Genomic DNA, 16,485 nt, shown 5'->3' with positions numbered 1-16,485 from the left:
TCCAGGATACAAAAGGCCTACGCGATTGCTAGCTAATCGAGTTAGGAAAGGTTTCCTATTGGATGGGATTCGCTTTCTGTACCTTGCAACTCTGCCTCCTTCGGACCTACTCTATTTGGGGTACCCGCCCCTCAGGGGCCTCTCTCTCTTTCAGGTCGCAGTCTGGAACCGGTACTCGCTTCTCGAGGGCCCATGTTCCTGGACTCACTGCCTATAACATCTGTGAATTACCATCTCTATCTCTCAGAGCTATTCCCTGGGACCAGGTACTCGCTCCTCGAGGGCCTGCCTTTACTCTAGCTCCTGTGCTCCACACTGAGAGACCACTGCGTGAGTACATTACCAACGAGGCTCTATTCCTGAACTCTGCATATCCTGCTACTACTCACAATATCAGTTCTCTCTATTACAGCACAGCCATTGTGGGATCGCTGTTCCAGAGCCTGAGGGACTACAAGCCCAACCGGGCTACTTTCCAGCTCACTACTGCTAGCTCTGGTGGTTTACCATTCCTGTATAATAAAAGAACTAGCGTGTGTGTGTCTCCAACACTGAGCCTGACCTGTGGCCCCTCACGGGACTTTCCCCCGTGGGTGTGGTCATCTGCCACAGGTCCAGGGATCCACCCAAAACCCTTACAAATAATAACAGGATGCTTACCCAGTAAGCCAAAATCTTCCAAGTTTTCCTTAACCATCCGGCCACGTCATGGACAACCACAAAAAACGATTATCCCCTTCAGCCCGAGGCCTTGCTCTTCTGTTCCAATTGATCCGCCATCTGCAGCGCCTCCTTAGAAGTATATATCCATTTTACCCCTTCCGGCAAAATGAACTCTAAGGCGAGCAGGGTAGAGAAGTGCCGGGTGCAATCCGAGTTTCTAAAGATGTGAACAGGCAGGGGAAAATTCTTTTCTAGTTAACGCAAGCTTGGCCAAATAGTCTTGAAAGACCAAAATGTTTTTGTTCTCATAAGTCAGCTGTTTACCTGCACGTGTTTCTCGGAGAATATCCGCTTTATAAGCAAAGTCCAGAACTCTTGCAATAACTACTTGTGGGTGTTCTGAGTGCTCCTGTCACACTCCTATCCTGTGTGCTCACCCGACGAGGAGCGGCCCCCTTTTAAGATGCAGGCCCAACTCGGAAGGTATCCAACCTTCCAGGAAGGAGGCCAATTTAGCCTCAGGCAGGGATTCAGGAAGGCCCACCAGCCTGAGATTATTCCATCTGGACTGGTTCTCCAGATCCTCCAATTGGTCTTTCTGCTTTTTGATTGCCACTTGCACCACTGTGAGCCCTGAGGTCGTCGTCGCTATTGTGTCTTGGTTTGCAGAAACTCTCTGTTCTACTTCCCCCACCCGATTCTCAAACACAGCCAGTTTGTCAGATACCCCATCTAGTTTATCAAAGATTTTTTTAAATTTGGGTCCTAATGCAGCTACTACTGCTGCCTATAGTTTCACCATCGCCGCTCCCGATAAAGAGGAGGCTCCGGGTTCTGCCGCAGCGTCCGCCATTTTGTTAGCTTTAGAGTGGGTGTTCCCCCTTTCTGTTCTTCAGTTTCTCCCCACCAGGCGAGTGTGCATGCCGCAGAAATCTGTTCTGGGCGCCTAGAGAGCTGATCCCGTGACAGTCGGGTCCTTGAAAAAGGTATTTAGTACATTTAAAATGCCGACCGTGTTCGAGGGGCACACGGAGCAGCTAAAATGACATCTTGCTCCGTGTAAGGCATCACGTGATCTCCACTAAGGGCCTCATTTTCCAAGCACTTTACCGCGTGCGATAAATTCGCAAATCGCGTTAACAGCTGTTAACGCGATTTGCGAATGCAAATTAGTTATTTGGTATTCTTGGGGCGGAGCATATGTAAAGCGGGAACCTGTGTATCGTGTGCGGCGAAACAGCCGCAGTGTTAGCGCGGCTAATAACTACAACTCAAACCTCGCGTTATGGACTGCGTTACGGGCCTGAAAAGGATTACCGCCATCCACGATAGTTCCAGAGAGAGAGAGAGAGAGAGAGAGAGAGGAGAGAGAGAGAGGAGAGAGAGGGAGGAGAGAGAGAGAGAGAGAGAGAGAGAGAGAGAGAGAGAGAGAGAGAGAGAGAGAGAGAGAGAGAGCGCCTTACTATAGTGCCTATGCCCTACATAGGTATTTTAACCCCTATGGGAGGGCCACCTACTAACTCGGGGTGGGGATTAGGTATGAGCGTCGGGGGCCACTTTCGCATTCCACATGAGACCTACGGACAGAACAGTGGTCTCTAGTGCAGATTTGCTGGCTGTCGGAGTGAGGACGCTCACTCCAAGAAGTGGTTTGGGCAACGTTCTCTCTACCTAGCTTGATGGACACTCTACCTGGGCAACAACATGCTAGGTGGAGAGAATGTTGGCCAAATCTCCGCTTGGAGTGAGCGTCCTCACTCCGACGGCCAGCAAATCTGCACTAGAGACCACTGTTCTGTCCGTAGGTCTCATGTGGAATGCGAAAGTGGCCCCCAACCCCCGACTATAGTAAGGCTCTCTCTCTCTCTCTCTCTCTCTCGCCTGAAACAGGCTGTCTGGAACTATCGTGCACCGCGATAAGGGAAACTGGCAAATATCGTGCACTGCGATAAAATTCTGAAAGAATCATTGTGCACTGGGAAAACATCGTGTGCGGCGCTACTGTTTTCGTGAATGGCGAAAACATCGCCGCACGCGATTTTTCCCCACTGCACGAAAGAAGCCTCATTTGCATTGGTAACGCCCCTTAATGCGTTACCAATGCGATATTGGAAAATAAGGCCCTAAGGGGTAGATTTTAAAACATACATGTGTGCATCCATGTGCATGCAGTTTCCAGCGCGCGCGCATGGACACATCTATTTTATAACATGCGCTTGTCAATGTGTGCATGGTATAAAATCCACTACCCACGCACACATGCGCACCCAATTTTACATTGGATCGCGCATGTGCGTGCAACTGCCAATTCGCGCGCGTAAGGGGGGGAAATTTTACAAGATGCTCGCGGCGACGTGAAAGGCCCTTTCCCCAGTTCCCTCCTAGTCTGCTCCAATAAAGGATAAACAAGCCAATATTCTTAAATTGCTGATGGAAAAAGGAGAGGAAAACCCTCAAGAAGCCCAGATATGAATGTTTTAGGTGAGGCTTAAAATGATAGGCATTGGTAAGAAAACCTCCCTCCACAATCTCAACTATTTCTTTTTTTTTATTTTTTTTTCTTATGTGCTCAAATATTTAACAAAGCAATTCTTATAATGTTAAAGAAAATCTAATACTTAGCTTTGAAAAACCTTCAATCATATTGTATGTTCTGCTCTTTGGAAAAATTTTCCACAAAATAAGCGTGCGTATTCTTAAAATCCTCAATGGAAGTACAATTTCTGCTTCTCAGAAATGAAGATTAACAAATGCAAACAAAAGGTCATACCTTTTTATTGGCCTAACAATACATTTATTGACTTGCTATCCAGAACTAATATTCTCTCCTTCAAGTTAAAATTCATTAACTGGCCAGAAGTCTGCGATTGGAAGATCAATACCTACTTGACACCCCAAGCTTTAAAAGCTGGTTAGGCTTGTAGAATCCAGAGAAATAATGTTTTCAAGTGCAGGTGCAGTGTTATGGAATCAGCTCCCATTGGGAATGATGTAATAAGGTCTGCTGAAGCTGCTGCAGGTTTGTGCGCACCTATATGCACGTCTGTACGCATTTTTTCCTGCTCAAAGCCCTATACAGGTATGAAATAAGGGTTTTGTGCATGGGAAAAAAAGCATGTACAAGCGTGCTTTCAGACCCACAGTTTTGCTGCACTAATGCATGCTAATGGCATGCAAAAGAGGCGAGTATCAAATCATGGGTAGTACAGGAAGCCGCACTATCAGGGAGATTGGGTTAGTGCAGGTTTTTAAATGTGGGTTTTTAGCGCCTGGGTCAGGGCAGAAGTTAACTGAAAGCGCCGTGTGGAGACCAGCTTTTTTTTGCTTTTGTGGGTCAGCCAAGCAGCAGATGGAACCAGTAGAGAGAAGGCAGCTTTCTCAATGAGGCAGAATCGTCGATCTGCATTTCATGCTCTCATAGATGGTCAGAGTCCAATCATGAAGGGGTTAGATATTGCTCTACCCACCTTCACATGAACTTCTGGACCACTAATTTATTCTTTTTTTTTTTTTTAAAGAAAAGCTTTTGCCCCGAGAATCAATCTCACGTATTCACATGAAAATGGGCGTCTGCCTGGGTTTCTGCGCGGATGTTTGCACATTTTACTACATAGGGCCATTAATGCTTGATACTACGCACATTATGGTACATATGCTTGGTGTGTGTGAATTTTATGCATGCTCCTAATTAGCATATGCAGCCATTATTACATCCTGTGCGTCTGCTGGTTTTTGCCACACACGGTAATTTTTCTGCATGGATCTTTTTACATCGGCCCCATTGAGTTTACGAAAGCAAATATACAGCAAAACCTCTAAAAAGAAACTAAAAATGCATAGGCCTTTGATTCATCTTGCATAAATTGGTCTATTGATGTAGTTTTCTGAGTTCATCGCTGGTTTTATATGTCTGTATTTGTTGTTTATTTATTTTATTTTTTAAACTGCATTGTACATGTTGTTTTATGTGTTTTTATCTTATGTTTGTTTTAAATTTGAAACTGCTTAGGACATGAGATTATGCAGTATACTAATTTGTTTAAATAAATACTCATTTGGGACACTTTTAAATCACTAAGGTACTTTGTTTTGGATCATCTTGAGAATAATCCTCGTGGTGGTGACTGTGACAATTTTTTATGTCGGCAAGAACAGAGATGGATTTATTGTTTGCAGACTACTGAATCCTTTGGTCTCAATACCACTATAGAATGTTTTGGAGGGTTTTTTTTTTGTTTTTTTGAGAATGTGCTGTCATTAGATTTCTCATTAAGGGATCTAATTTGCCATAAGTTTGTTTCCAATATGTGATCTTATTCTGTGAGTGCAACTACATTTTGCACTTTGTGATTGGTCAATATTTTAAAAGGACTTAAGGGGAATGTGATTGGCGACATATGCATCGTTTTTTATTGCTCTGTTCTTAAAACTCCTGAGTTGCCATTGGGTATTTGCCATTATTTTGAACATTTGTAGACCACTAGGTCATCATTAAGTTATATACTGGGTTTCTGGAGAATTTGTGAGTTCATATTTGAACATTCATTCATGCTCTTATTAAAATGGTTTTCTTTTTAATATCTTTATTAAAGTAAAAAGAACAGGTACAAACGCCAGAATTTAACAAAATCAACTTCATCAGTGTATCATAACAATATTAATGAGCAACATTTTATGAGTCTCTCTATATTTTCCATTTTCTTTATAGCAACCACTAACATACTCTCTCATCCCATCCACACATACACTACATTCATTCTTACACCTCTGTACATTTGGGGTTCAGATTTCAAGAAATCCAGAGTTTCCATTTAGATCAAATTCTGCATATGTTTCAACAAATGAAAATATTGTCTTTGTATCAATAAAGGCTTATGACCACAAAGATCTTGTTTAAGTTTTTCCATATTAGCTTATTTTTGCATTTCTTTTTTTTTTTAATGTTTTGTTCAGCAACAATATGCACACTAATCTCCATGCATTAAAATTTGGAAATTCATCATTATGCCAACAAGCAAGGATGACCTTCTTTGCTATAGTCAGCAATATACTGAGCAATTTCACGCTACTAGCTGGTAATGCTAATGATTAATCAAACAAACACAAATATGACATTTTATCATTCCAAGCTACTGGTTTCCCTAGCATGTATATTTTTCTCCAAAATGCCTGTAATTTATGGTACTCTGTAAAGATATCCAATTTCAAATAATGACTAGTGTAGATTAAACCTTAATACTTCTGTTTTTCATTACTAACTTCTCAATAAATGGAAACTTTTTCTTTTATTTGAGAGGAAAGACCTCAGTACTGACAGGAAACAAAAGGCACTAAATCCACTTCCAATTAGTCCAGTCACCAGTATTAAAAAAAACTCTCTTTTTATTTACTCTTATGTAAAAATGATATTCAGCAGAAGATCTGCGATGGTTTGCAATAGATCATGTGACATCAAACGTAAGAGGTGGCAACAGAGAACAAGAGTTGTATTTGAGAGAGCAAAAATGGATATACAAGTTGAAAGCAGAAGACCCAGTCACTTTGAATTGCTAGATCAAATGGAACAGTCTGATATGACTTATTTTATAATATCTAAAAATGTTTCTTTTTGTAAGATTTTCATAGTAGAATAATCTATAATGTATAAAAAAAAAAAATTTTACTCCAAAAAATAAACACAGGAGAAAAAGAAGTGCACTCCAAAAATTATCCACACATGAAAGGAGATGCAAGCAAAAGTATCAACAAAAATTAGAGAAATGATCTTTAAATCATTTATTTTTTTAGATATTTACAATGGCAACTCCAATGCTCATCTTCTACATACAGAAGTTATCAACCGGGTCCCCCGACACGGACCCCATGTTTCGCCAAAAGGCTGTGTCGGGAGGGACTGTTGCAGTATGTATTTTTCACAACTAAAATTGAAACACAAAAGAAAATCATATAAATAATAAACTTAGAATAAACGGACTGTAAACCAACAGGGTATACCATGAATATTTCACCGAAGCATACCTTAATTAAAGTCCATATCTGAGTCAAAAAGGAGTGCGAGCAGTAGTGACAGTTGTATACAACTGAGGCAGAGTGCATACAAATCTTTTTCATGTATATTCATTAGGGATATGAATATGTATAAGAGAATTGGCCACCCAAACATGGGTATTGGTTTTTTAACTGAGAAACTTAGGTTGGTGGATCCTTGGTGCATCCTTCACATGGATGACCAGGAATATTGCTTTTACTCTAATGCAGATGACATGTATTCTAGATTAAATTACATATTAGTGTCTGAAAAATGTTTTGATAAACTTATATCACATGAAATGTTGGAGGTACCATATTTGGATCATTCAATAATATCTCTTTTTTTTATTTGATTTTAATTAAATTATTTATTTATTTATTTGAAACATTTATATACCGGCATTAGTAAGCATACATCATACCGGTTCACATTGTAACTGAAAGGCTGAAATTACAATCAACGGGGAGGGGAAACAGGGAGGAATATACATAGAGCAGAGGGCAAAGAAATTAAAGCAATCAAACAACTGTAACAGGCTATTTACAAGTATATATATATATACAGGTCTATAAATAAAGGCTTATATATAAAGGCTTAAGCAGGTTACTAACTGGAGTCTATATACAAGTAAGATCAGAAGGTAAGAACTGGAGGGTGGGGGGGGGAGGTAGGGATTAATCAGGGTAGGCTTGACGGAAGAGCCACGTTTTAAGTTTTTTTCTGAACTTGGAATAACATGGCTCAAGCCTGAGCGTGGTAGGGAGGGCGTTCAATTGTTTGGGGCCTACAATGGATAGGGCGTGGTCTCTAGTGGTGGAGAGGTGGGCTTTTTTCAAAGGGGGGATGGAGAGGGTGCCTATGTTGACTGATCGAATGGGTCGTACAGAGCGTATAGGACGAAAGGGTTCATCAAGCCAGTTAGAATTGTGAGAGTGGATGGATTTGTGTACTATAGTTAAAATTTTGAAGAGAATACGGGATGCAATAGGGAGCCAGTGGAGTTCTTTGAGTATGGGGGTGATGTGATCAGCTTTCCGAGAGTTGGTGATGACCCTGGCGATAGCATTTTGGAACATTTGTAAGGGTTTGGTAGTGGAGGAGGGTAGGCCGAGGAGGAGGGCATTACAGTAGTCAAGCTTTGAGGAAAGGGTAGCTTGGACGACAGTACGGAAATCATGATAGTGGAGGAGGGGTCTGAGTTTCTTAAGAATACTGAGCTTGAAGAAACCTTCTTTGAGGATGGAATTATAACATTTATAACAATTATAACATTTATAACATTTATAACAAAATGATACAATCAAGAATTCCAAAAGAAAACAATACACTACAAATTATCATTATCCCACAACTTTGGATTATCTGTGACATTGAAATCTCCCCAATTATTCAGGTGTATTCTGTCCAGGATATTAATCTGGTTACCAAATTTGAGAAAAAACTATCGGGTAGATTTTAAATCGGCCCCGCTCGTAAATCCTGGGGTTTACGTGTGTGGCCGGGCCTTAAGCATGCTGGGCCAATTTTCAAACGGACATGGCCACACGTATAAACCCCGTTTCGTGATTAAAAGGGGTGGTCCAGGAGGCGGAAAGGGGGTGGTCCAGGAGGCGGAAAGGGGCGGGGCCGGCGCGTGCAAGTTGCTTCTGCTCCAGAGGAGCAGCAACTTAAAAAAAAAGGAAGATACGTTACATTTAGGGGGGTAGGGAGGAGAGGTGAAGGGAACTAGGGAAGGCCGTGAATTGTTGCAGCACAAAATTTACAAAACTGTACCCCCCCCTTGCGCATGCCATGTGCACATGCATGCATGGATTATAAAATCTGGCTTGCATGTGCGCGTGGCCTTATGATTTTATAACATGTGCGTGCCGGCGCATACGTTATAAAATCAGCACGTCCATATGAATGCTCTGGGAAGCATGCGCACATGGACGCGCATGCGCATTTTAGAAAATCTACCTGTATGTGAATATTTATTAAGGGAATACACATTTACTAACAGCAACTAAAAAAATAAATAAATAAACGACTTGATCGTTTTACATGACAGCTTGGAGAGAGGTTCTCGGCTTTGGCTGGCTCTTTTGAGTGATCGGTGATCATACCAAACACAGGTGAGATCCAGCAGTAACTGGGATCCTGGCTTTGAGACCATCACAGCAAGCGACAAGGCAGCAGTGTGTGTGGGATATACATGGCGCCAGCCAAGGATCGTGGCAAGGCCTACTGCTCATGCAGGGATACATATGTTTGTCTCAACTGTGCAAATTTGTGTGGCGCTGTGTCTCCAGGGGAAAAGGCACCTTGACAGTACAGGCTCCGTTTTGGCGTGTAAGAGTGCAGACTTCGTTTTTGACTTGTAAAAAGCCAATGAGGTTTTTGAAGGAAGGCAATATCTGTTCTCATCTTTTTTAGACCCAATAGGACATTTTTTTTTAGTTTTATAGGCAAATGCAGCCCATCTACATTAAATGAACATATATGAATTGACACCATTATGAAGTACTAAAATTATTGCCTTATCATGAAAATATTTATATTGGTGGAAGGACACTCATATCAACTTTGAACAATTTATGAAATGAAAAAATTTAGTGACATCTGTTTCCCCCTATAGCTCACCGCTCACATAACCATTCATTCCCATTCACACGCACACAAACAAGTATCTCATTACTTACCACAAAAACACTCTTTCCCACAAAACAATTTGTTGCACTTCTTCCCCGAAACCCGCTAGGTCAAGCAATCTGTAGCTATGAGGTGGCTCCTTCCCCACCGCTGGATGCTCTTTTCCACCTTATCCCAGAGACCTCCCAGAGCCAGCAAAAAACTTTAACAATTGGAAAATCTGTTACATTTCTTGGCTTGTGGGGCTCTCCTGTGAGATGCGCTACTCACTCCGACATGGCTAGGCTTCCTTCACGGACGTGGCAAAACGCCTCTATTCTCACTGGCGCGGCAGGATGCCACTGGCTCTCTCTAGTGTGCACGTGTGCCAACGCTCCTACAGTTAAAGGGCGCACTTGCTCTGATTTAAGGGCCATTCAGTCTGTTCTTGTCCTCACCTGCCTGGCCTATTCATCCCTCTTCTCCTCCCTTGGTCGGATACCTGGTTTTGACCCTGGCCTGGACATCGGATATGGCTGACCACTGGCTGCCTCTGATCGTTGCCTGGATCTCAGGTACGACTGATCGCTGTTTGGACCCCTGATATGTCTAACTGCCGCCTGCCTACAACTCAGCTTACCTCGGACCTCTCCTGCCATCAGCAGAGCCCCACCTAAGTCCTGAGGGGAATGTGGGCTGGTACAGGTGAAGGTCTTGGCTGGTCTCTGATTTGCCTGGGTCCACTCGCCGATGGTGGGAATGTGCAGGGCTCCTCCCTGCAAGTAGAGACAACCCTGCCTCGGCCCAAGGGTCCACAGATACAACAAAATCTCGATCCTAATTCTTTCTTTCTGATATTAAAGTTGAAATAATGACCTCACTGTTGCGATTTCAGGCAATTTCCAAAAAGTCGAACTTTCGATGCTCAGACTCTTATATTTCTCAAAACACGAGAGCGCTTTTATCTCAGTTTGTGAAACTAGCAATTGAAGGACCTGATTAAGAATACTATCATGCCTCACTCTGAAAGCCTGGCTCAGTATGTCATCACATGGGATTATAATCTGAACAAAAGGAAATCGCAGCCAAATGATTTCCTTTAAACGCATCATACCTATAGTTTACAACAGTGAGTTCAGATGAGCTACGAAATCTTGCACCTCTTTGCTGTTAGTAATCACTTTTTTCTTGCCATTGTGATAGATTAGTAGCCAGGCAGGAAATTTCAGGGAGAACTTTATTCTTTTTTGGAATAATTGGGTACAGCACGGTGTAAGGGCCGTGGTGGAGCTCACGTCACCACGGCCCAAAGAAAAAGATCGCGTCTAAACGCGCAGGTGCTCCTCCTCCTTCCTGCCCGCGCGGCCCCGGAAGGAGGAGGAGCATCAGCCACTGCAGGTACTCCTCGTCCTTCCTGCCTGCACGGCCCTGGAAGAAAAATGTTGCCGGAGCCGTGCGGGCAGGAAGGAGGAGGAGGAGCATCAGCTGCGTGCAGAAGAGGAGTCCGAGAAGACCAGCCCATCCTGTGTCGACCCGTAACGAGGAGGCCCAGAGGTGAGAGAAAGGCTGAGGGCCTGTAGAGTGTTTATGTGCCTGTATGAGATGAGTTGAGAGATTGTGTGTGAGAGTGAGTTGAGAGACTGTGTGTGGGAGAGAAGACCTGAATGTTTGCAGAGCCAGCATGTGAGAGCCTCTGTGTGTGTTAGAGAGACAGCATGTGATAGTGAGAGCCTGTGCTTGATCAAGACAGCATGTGGGAGTGAGAGGGAGCCTGTGTGTGACGTGTGAGATTCAGACATGTGCCAGTGAGAGACTGTGTGTATGAATGATTGTATGAGAGAGCATGTGAGAGTGAGAGCCTGTGTGTGCGTGTGTGTGAGAGAGAGAGAGAAAGAAAGCATGTGAGAATGAGAACCTGACTGTGTGTTTGAGGGAAGAAGACAGATGGAGAGAAAAATAGAAAAAAAGACAATATAAAAGGAATTGGCAAAAAAATAAGAAATCGAAGGTGGGGGAAAAAAAGCCTGTGACCAACCGATTAGAAAACTAAGATCAAACAGCAAATGTAAAAAAAAAATACATTACTTTTTACTGATTGGCACATGTAATCTTTGGGAATGTGCAAGAGTAGCACTTTCTCTATGTGGATCTCACAATGTACGAGATCAGCATGGAGGAACTGGAAGCCCACGGGGCCTGCACAGAGGAGGCAGCAGAATGGGCTTCAGTGCCAGTAGCAGCAATCAGCACCTCCCCAATAGCCACACAGCAGCAGTGACAGTGGCAGCAGAGGAATGAGAGAGGCTCTGAGGTTGCTGGCAAAAGAAAGAGAGGGGGTCTCTGCTTTAGTGTGTGCATCTGTATGAATGGGAGTCTGCCTGGGGGTGTGTCTGTGTATGGGAATGAATGGGTGTCTTCCTGGGGTTTGTATGTGTGAGAATAGGTGCCTGCCTGTGTGTGGTGTATGTGTGTCTGAGAATAAATTGGTGCCTGCCTTGGGGGTCTGTGTGTGTGAGAATGAATGTGTGCATGCCTGGGGGATGGGGAGGGAGTGGTGATATGATAGAGATGTTTAAAATCATGAGAGGTCTGGAATGGGTAGATGTGAATTGGTTATTTACTCTTTCGGATAGTAGAAAGACTAGGGGGCACTCCATGAAGTTAGCATGTGGCACATTTAGAACTAATCGGAGAAAGTTCTTTTTCACGCAACGCACAATTAAACTCTGGAATTTGTTGCCAGAGGATGTGGTTAGTGCAGTTAGTATAGCTGTGATTAAAAAAGGATTGGATAAGTTCTTAGAGGAGAAGTCCATTACCTGCCATTAATTAAGTTGACAGCCACTGCTATTACTAGCAACAGTAACATGGAATAGACTTTTTGGGTACTTGCCAGGTTCTTATGGCCTGGATTGGCCACTGTTGGAAACAGGAAGCTGGGCTTGATGGACCCTTGGTCTGACCCAGTATGGCATGTTCTTATTACACTCAATACAAAAAAGGAGGATGTATTATGTTCTTTTTTATAATTTTTAAAGTGCTAAATAAATTATCCTTATAAACTAATTACATAGGAACGGATACCATCAGTATTAGTGCAAATGGAATTTAATCCATCGCCTCTCGCCACGCAATGGGCCTCAGGCAAATTCAGCGTTTATTCAAGCACTAGGTGTATAATCATTTGGTATAGTTCTTCTATTTATTCAAAAGCATTTTTTAATTTTAATCCACTAAAAAATGTTTTATATTATTTTCAAAATTCGTTTTATCCCAAAACCCAAAAACTCATTTATTTGTGTATTTCTAAAATAATACATCTACAGTGGGGCTAAGTATAATTTATTCTAGGATTTCATTCTAGGATTTCAATGATTAAACAAATTAAATGACGGTGGACATTTAAATTGGGTAAGGATAAAATAAGTATAAGAGATTTTAGAAATACACAAATAAATGAGTTTTTGGGTTTTGGGATAAAACGAATTTTGAAAATAATATAAAAATTTTTTTAGTGGATTAAAATTAAAAAATGCTTTTGAATAAATAGAGGAACAATACCAAATGATTATACACCTAGTGCTTGAATAAACGCTGAATTTGCCTGAGGCCCATTGCGTGGCGAGAGGCGATGGATTAAATTCCATTTGCACTAATACTGATGGTATCCGTTCCTATGTAATTAGTTTATAAGGATAATTTATTTAGCACTTTAAAAATTATAAAAAAGAACATAATACATCCTCCTTTTTTGTATTGAGTGAATTAGTAGGTGAGGATATTTAGCTTCTGTTGATTGATTGAATGTTCTTATTACATCCATCACTCAGAAACTGTTTTAGTTGCACAAACCTGTAATCCATTCACCTTTGGTCACATTCTTTTAAGTGCCACGGCCCTTCCATCCCACATTTTGTTTCTTCCATTCTATCACCCCTTCTTTCCTTCTTTATCTTATCTTTCTGCTAATTCCTTTCCAGGTCCTAATTCTTCTTCTCCACTGCCATTTTTTCTATATTCCTTCCTTACCTATTTTGCCCCCTTCTCCTTTAGCTTCTTTCATCAGCTCCCATCAGCTGTCTTCCCCTTCACCTGAAGCTATACTCCTGATTTCTCCCACCCTACACTTCTGACTCTCCCCTCATGCTCTTCTCTCCTTCCCCTTCTGGTAGAAAAGCATTGGAATTCTACTAACTACAGCCTGCCTTTGCTTTGGGAGCTTGGCAGCTCCAGTTTGCATTCTTTACCAGGGCACTAGAACCCACCACTCCAGCCTGTCCTTATCCTTTGCGTATTCCATGTCTTCTACTGCCAAGTCCAAACTGTTCTATTCATACGGTGGTAGATATTCAAAAGCCATTTAGACGGATAGCGTGAAAGTTATCCTTCTACATGTCTTAGCCACATATTTAAAAGGCTTATCCGGCTAAATTCTAGCCGGATAATTTATTTATTTATTTTTATTTATTTAACTTTTTTATATACCAACATTCAAGACGGTGGTCCCATCATGCTGGTTCACAAGAAACAGGGGTGTAATTATAATAAACTTTACCATTTAAACAATAGTGCAGAAAAGCAGTTACAAATAACAAGGAAAACAATAACTTGGAATGAGAAGGGAAATGAAGATCAGATAGTTATATATAAGTATAAATAACATTGTAAGAGGTGGCTATTAACGCTAATGCTAGCGGAGCGTGTTGAAAGAAGGAAGTTAGATGGAATTGGAGTTAGGAAAGGCCAGCTAACTTTAGATATGCCATATAGTGCAGATCTAAAGCTAGCTGGATACCACATATCCGGCTAATTCTAACTTAGCCAGGGTATATTCAGCAGAGTGGCTACACTGCTGAATATCCCGGTTAAGTTAATCGGATATGTGAATTTGGCTAACTTGACTCAGCCACTGAGCGGCTAAATATTTACCCTATGGTGTTCTGAGCCAGCATGTGGATCTTGTCTGTTTGTGGAAAATGAGGGAAGGAGCAGCAGATGTTTTTGTGTAGAGGAGAACATCCTGGTAAATGTATTGGGGATAAGTTTTGCAATGGTGCCTATAACAATCTGAACATTTACCACCATGCGAAATAAACTGTAAGCATTGGGACATGATAATTTTAGCTTTTACCCAACTAGCTGTAACTCACATTACAAGAAAAATATGATTCTCTCTCTTTCTCTCTCTCTCTCTCTATATATATACAATATGAGGTCCATATTCAGACACAGACCAGCTAGCATAGTTAGTCAGATAAACTTATCTGGCTAACTTTGGAGGTATATTCTGTCTAACTTTAGGACAGCTCTTTGGCCTGACCAGACTTAGCCGGCTAAGTAATCCGGCTAACTCTTAATATTGTAGTTAGCCAGTTAACTTAGCCAACTAGCTCAACTCCTCCCAGGTACACCCCCGGAGGATATTCCCTCATTCTGTGTCTATGGAAAAAATGCTTAGTAAATGAGGCCCTTAGCCGGCTAAACTGTAGCCTCCTAACTTATTAGCAGGCTAGAATTTAGCTGGATATGTGCCCAAATATTGAGTTAGCCGGCTAAATGCTTTTGAATATGGACCTCTATCTACATATATATATATATATATCTCTTTCTCTCTCATATAATATAGTGCTTCCTACTTTAAAAAGTCAGCCAAACAACAATACAACTCTTTCATCTGGATTTCTGACTATTTCTCAATAGATGTTACAATTTCTAAATGATTATTTTTACTAGCTTACTAATCACTCCTTGTTTGGGTTTTCTTGATAATTTTAGTAAGGGCCGTGTTCTTCCAGCTTATCTTAATAGCATTCCGAGTCCTTGCTTAACAAATATTCTAAATGGTGAATTTCTAAGTATAGGGCATTCTGATGCTTTGGAAGAAAACCATAAAGATAACCATGAGGGATTATCACCCACACTGTGAAGGTCACACATACTGTTACATTTTTGTCTTTTTTCAATCTGAAGTTGGAACTATGCTAGAGCAATTATGAAATAATTGCTTGCCTTATGATGCAGGGCTCATTCCAAACCAATAAGATCACAACATGCTACAATTAATCAAGCCACACTAGAAACATATTGAATGTGTAGTCACATTTTGGGGAGTGGGTGGCTGTGGCTATATATAAGAACCTACATATCACATTAGATGACACTCTGCAGGAGGAAAAGGAACATAATTATATAGATTTAGATTGTCTTTTCCATTAATTTTAAATGATGAACAATTTTAGTGAATATCGTGCTTGCAAAAAGTGGCAGAATGACAGCAGTAAGAACTGAAATTTTCATTAAGTGTTGGTGCTTGTTTGAAATGAGCTGTGGTTTCAGTCCAGTTCCCAGAGGACAGATATTCACATCATTAAAAATAAAAGTCTGCCATCTGAATATAGTATTAATTGGCTCCACTGCTGGCAGACTTAGCAGATGTCAAATATTGAGCAACTATGGAGACTAAATTATCCTCTAACCCTCAGAGGTAAACCCTCCAGGACAGTTGAGACATACTAGCAAGGCACCATATGGGAGCCTAGACTGCTACTATATGCGCTATACCAGTTCTGAAGCTAATGGAGGGCCTAAGAATCCCACTATGATCAATCTAGCACCTTTTGCAACCACACAATTCACTGTAAAAAATTATAAAGAGCCCACTGCTTTAGGAGAACTCTGGAACCGCAAGGAAAAGCTAAGCTGCCCTGTGCTTCAAGAACACCAGAATGCAACACTAACATGAGAGGTGCATCTTACTCATCATATGCCTTTAATATTCGGTAAAAGAAACCAAGGATTAAATAATCACAAAACAAATTTAAGGAAAATGTAGTTTTGACAATTTGATTTGATACCTGATTAATTCAACCCATAACGTTTCTGGGTATTTTATAAGTTAAAATGCTAATCGTGGCAGTAACAGGATAGTTCAATGCAGAGATGCCCACAATCATCATTTCAACCTCCTTTCCCCTCTCCATCAAAAGTCCTCTTCACCCCAAAACAAGTGACATTTGATTCATTGAAAGAAATTGATTGGACAACCATTTTCTTTCATGACTATGATCACTGAATATAAATTATCAAAATGAAGCAGCGGGTAATAAAATGACCGCTCAAAACTGCACCCACAACAAACGACAGCACCTATACAACAAAAACCCCAGAGTTTTCCTGATTCC

The 16,485-nt window shown here is 41.4% G+C and overlaps 1 protein-coding gene across 3 annotated transcripts in view; it reads right to left on the bottom strand.

The window, feature by feature from the left end:
• The window catches only part of PDE10A (phosphodiesterase 10A), a 748,737-nt gene that overhangs the window by 61,178 nt on the left and 671,074 nt on the right, over positions 1–16,485 (bottom strand). The window lies entirely within an intron of this gene.

The sequence above is a fragment of the Rhinatrema bivittatum genome, chromosome 3 (assembly GCF_901001135.1).
Source record: "Rhinatrema bivittatum chromosome 3, aRhiBiv1.1, whole genome shotgun sequence".
NCBI lineage: Eukaryota > Metazoa > Chordata > Amphibia > Gymnophiona > Rhinatrematidae > Rhinatrema > Rhinatrema bivittatum.
This window is presented reverse-complemented; position numbering and strand designations above follow the sequence as displayed.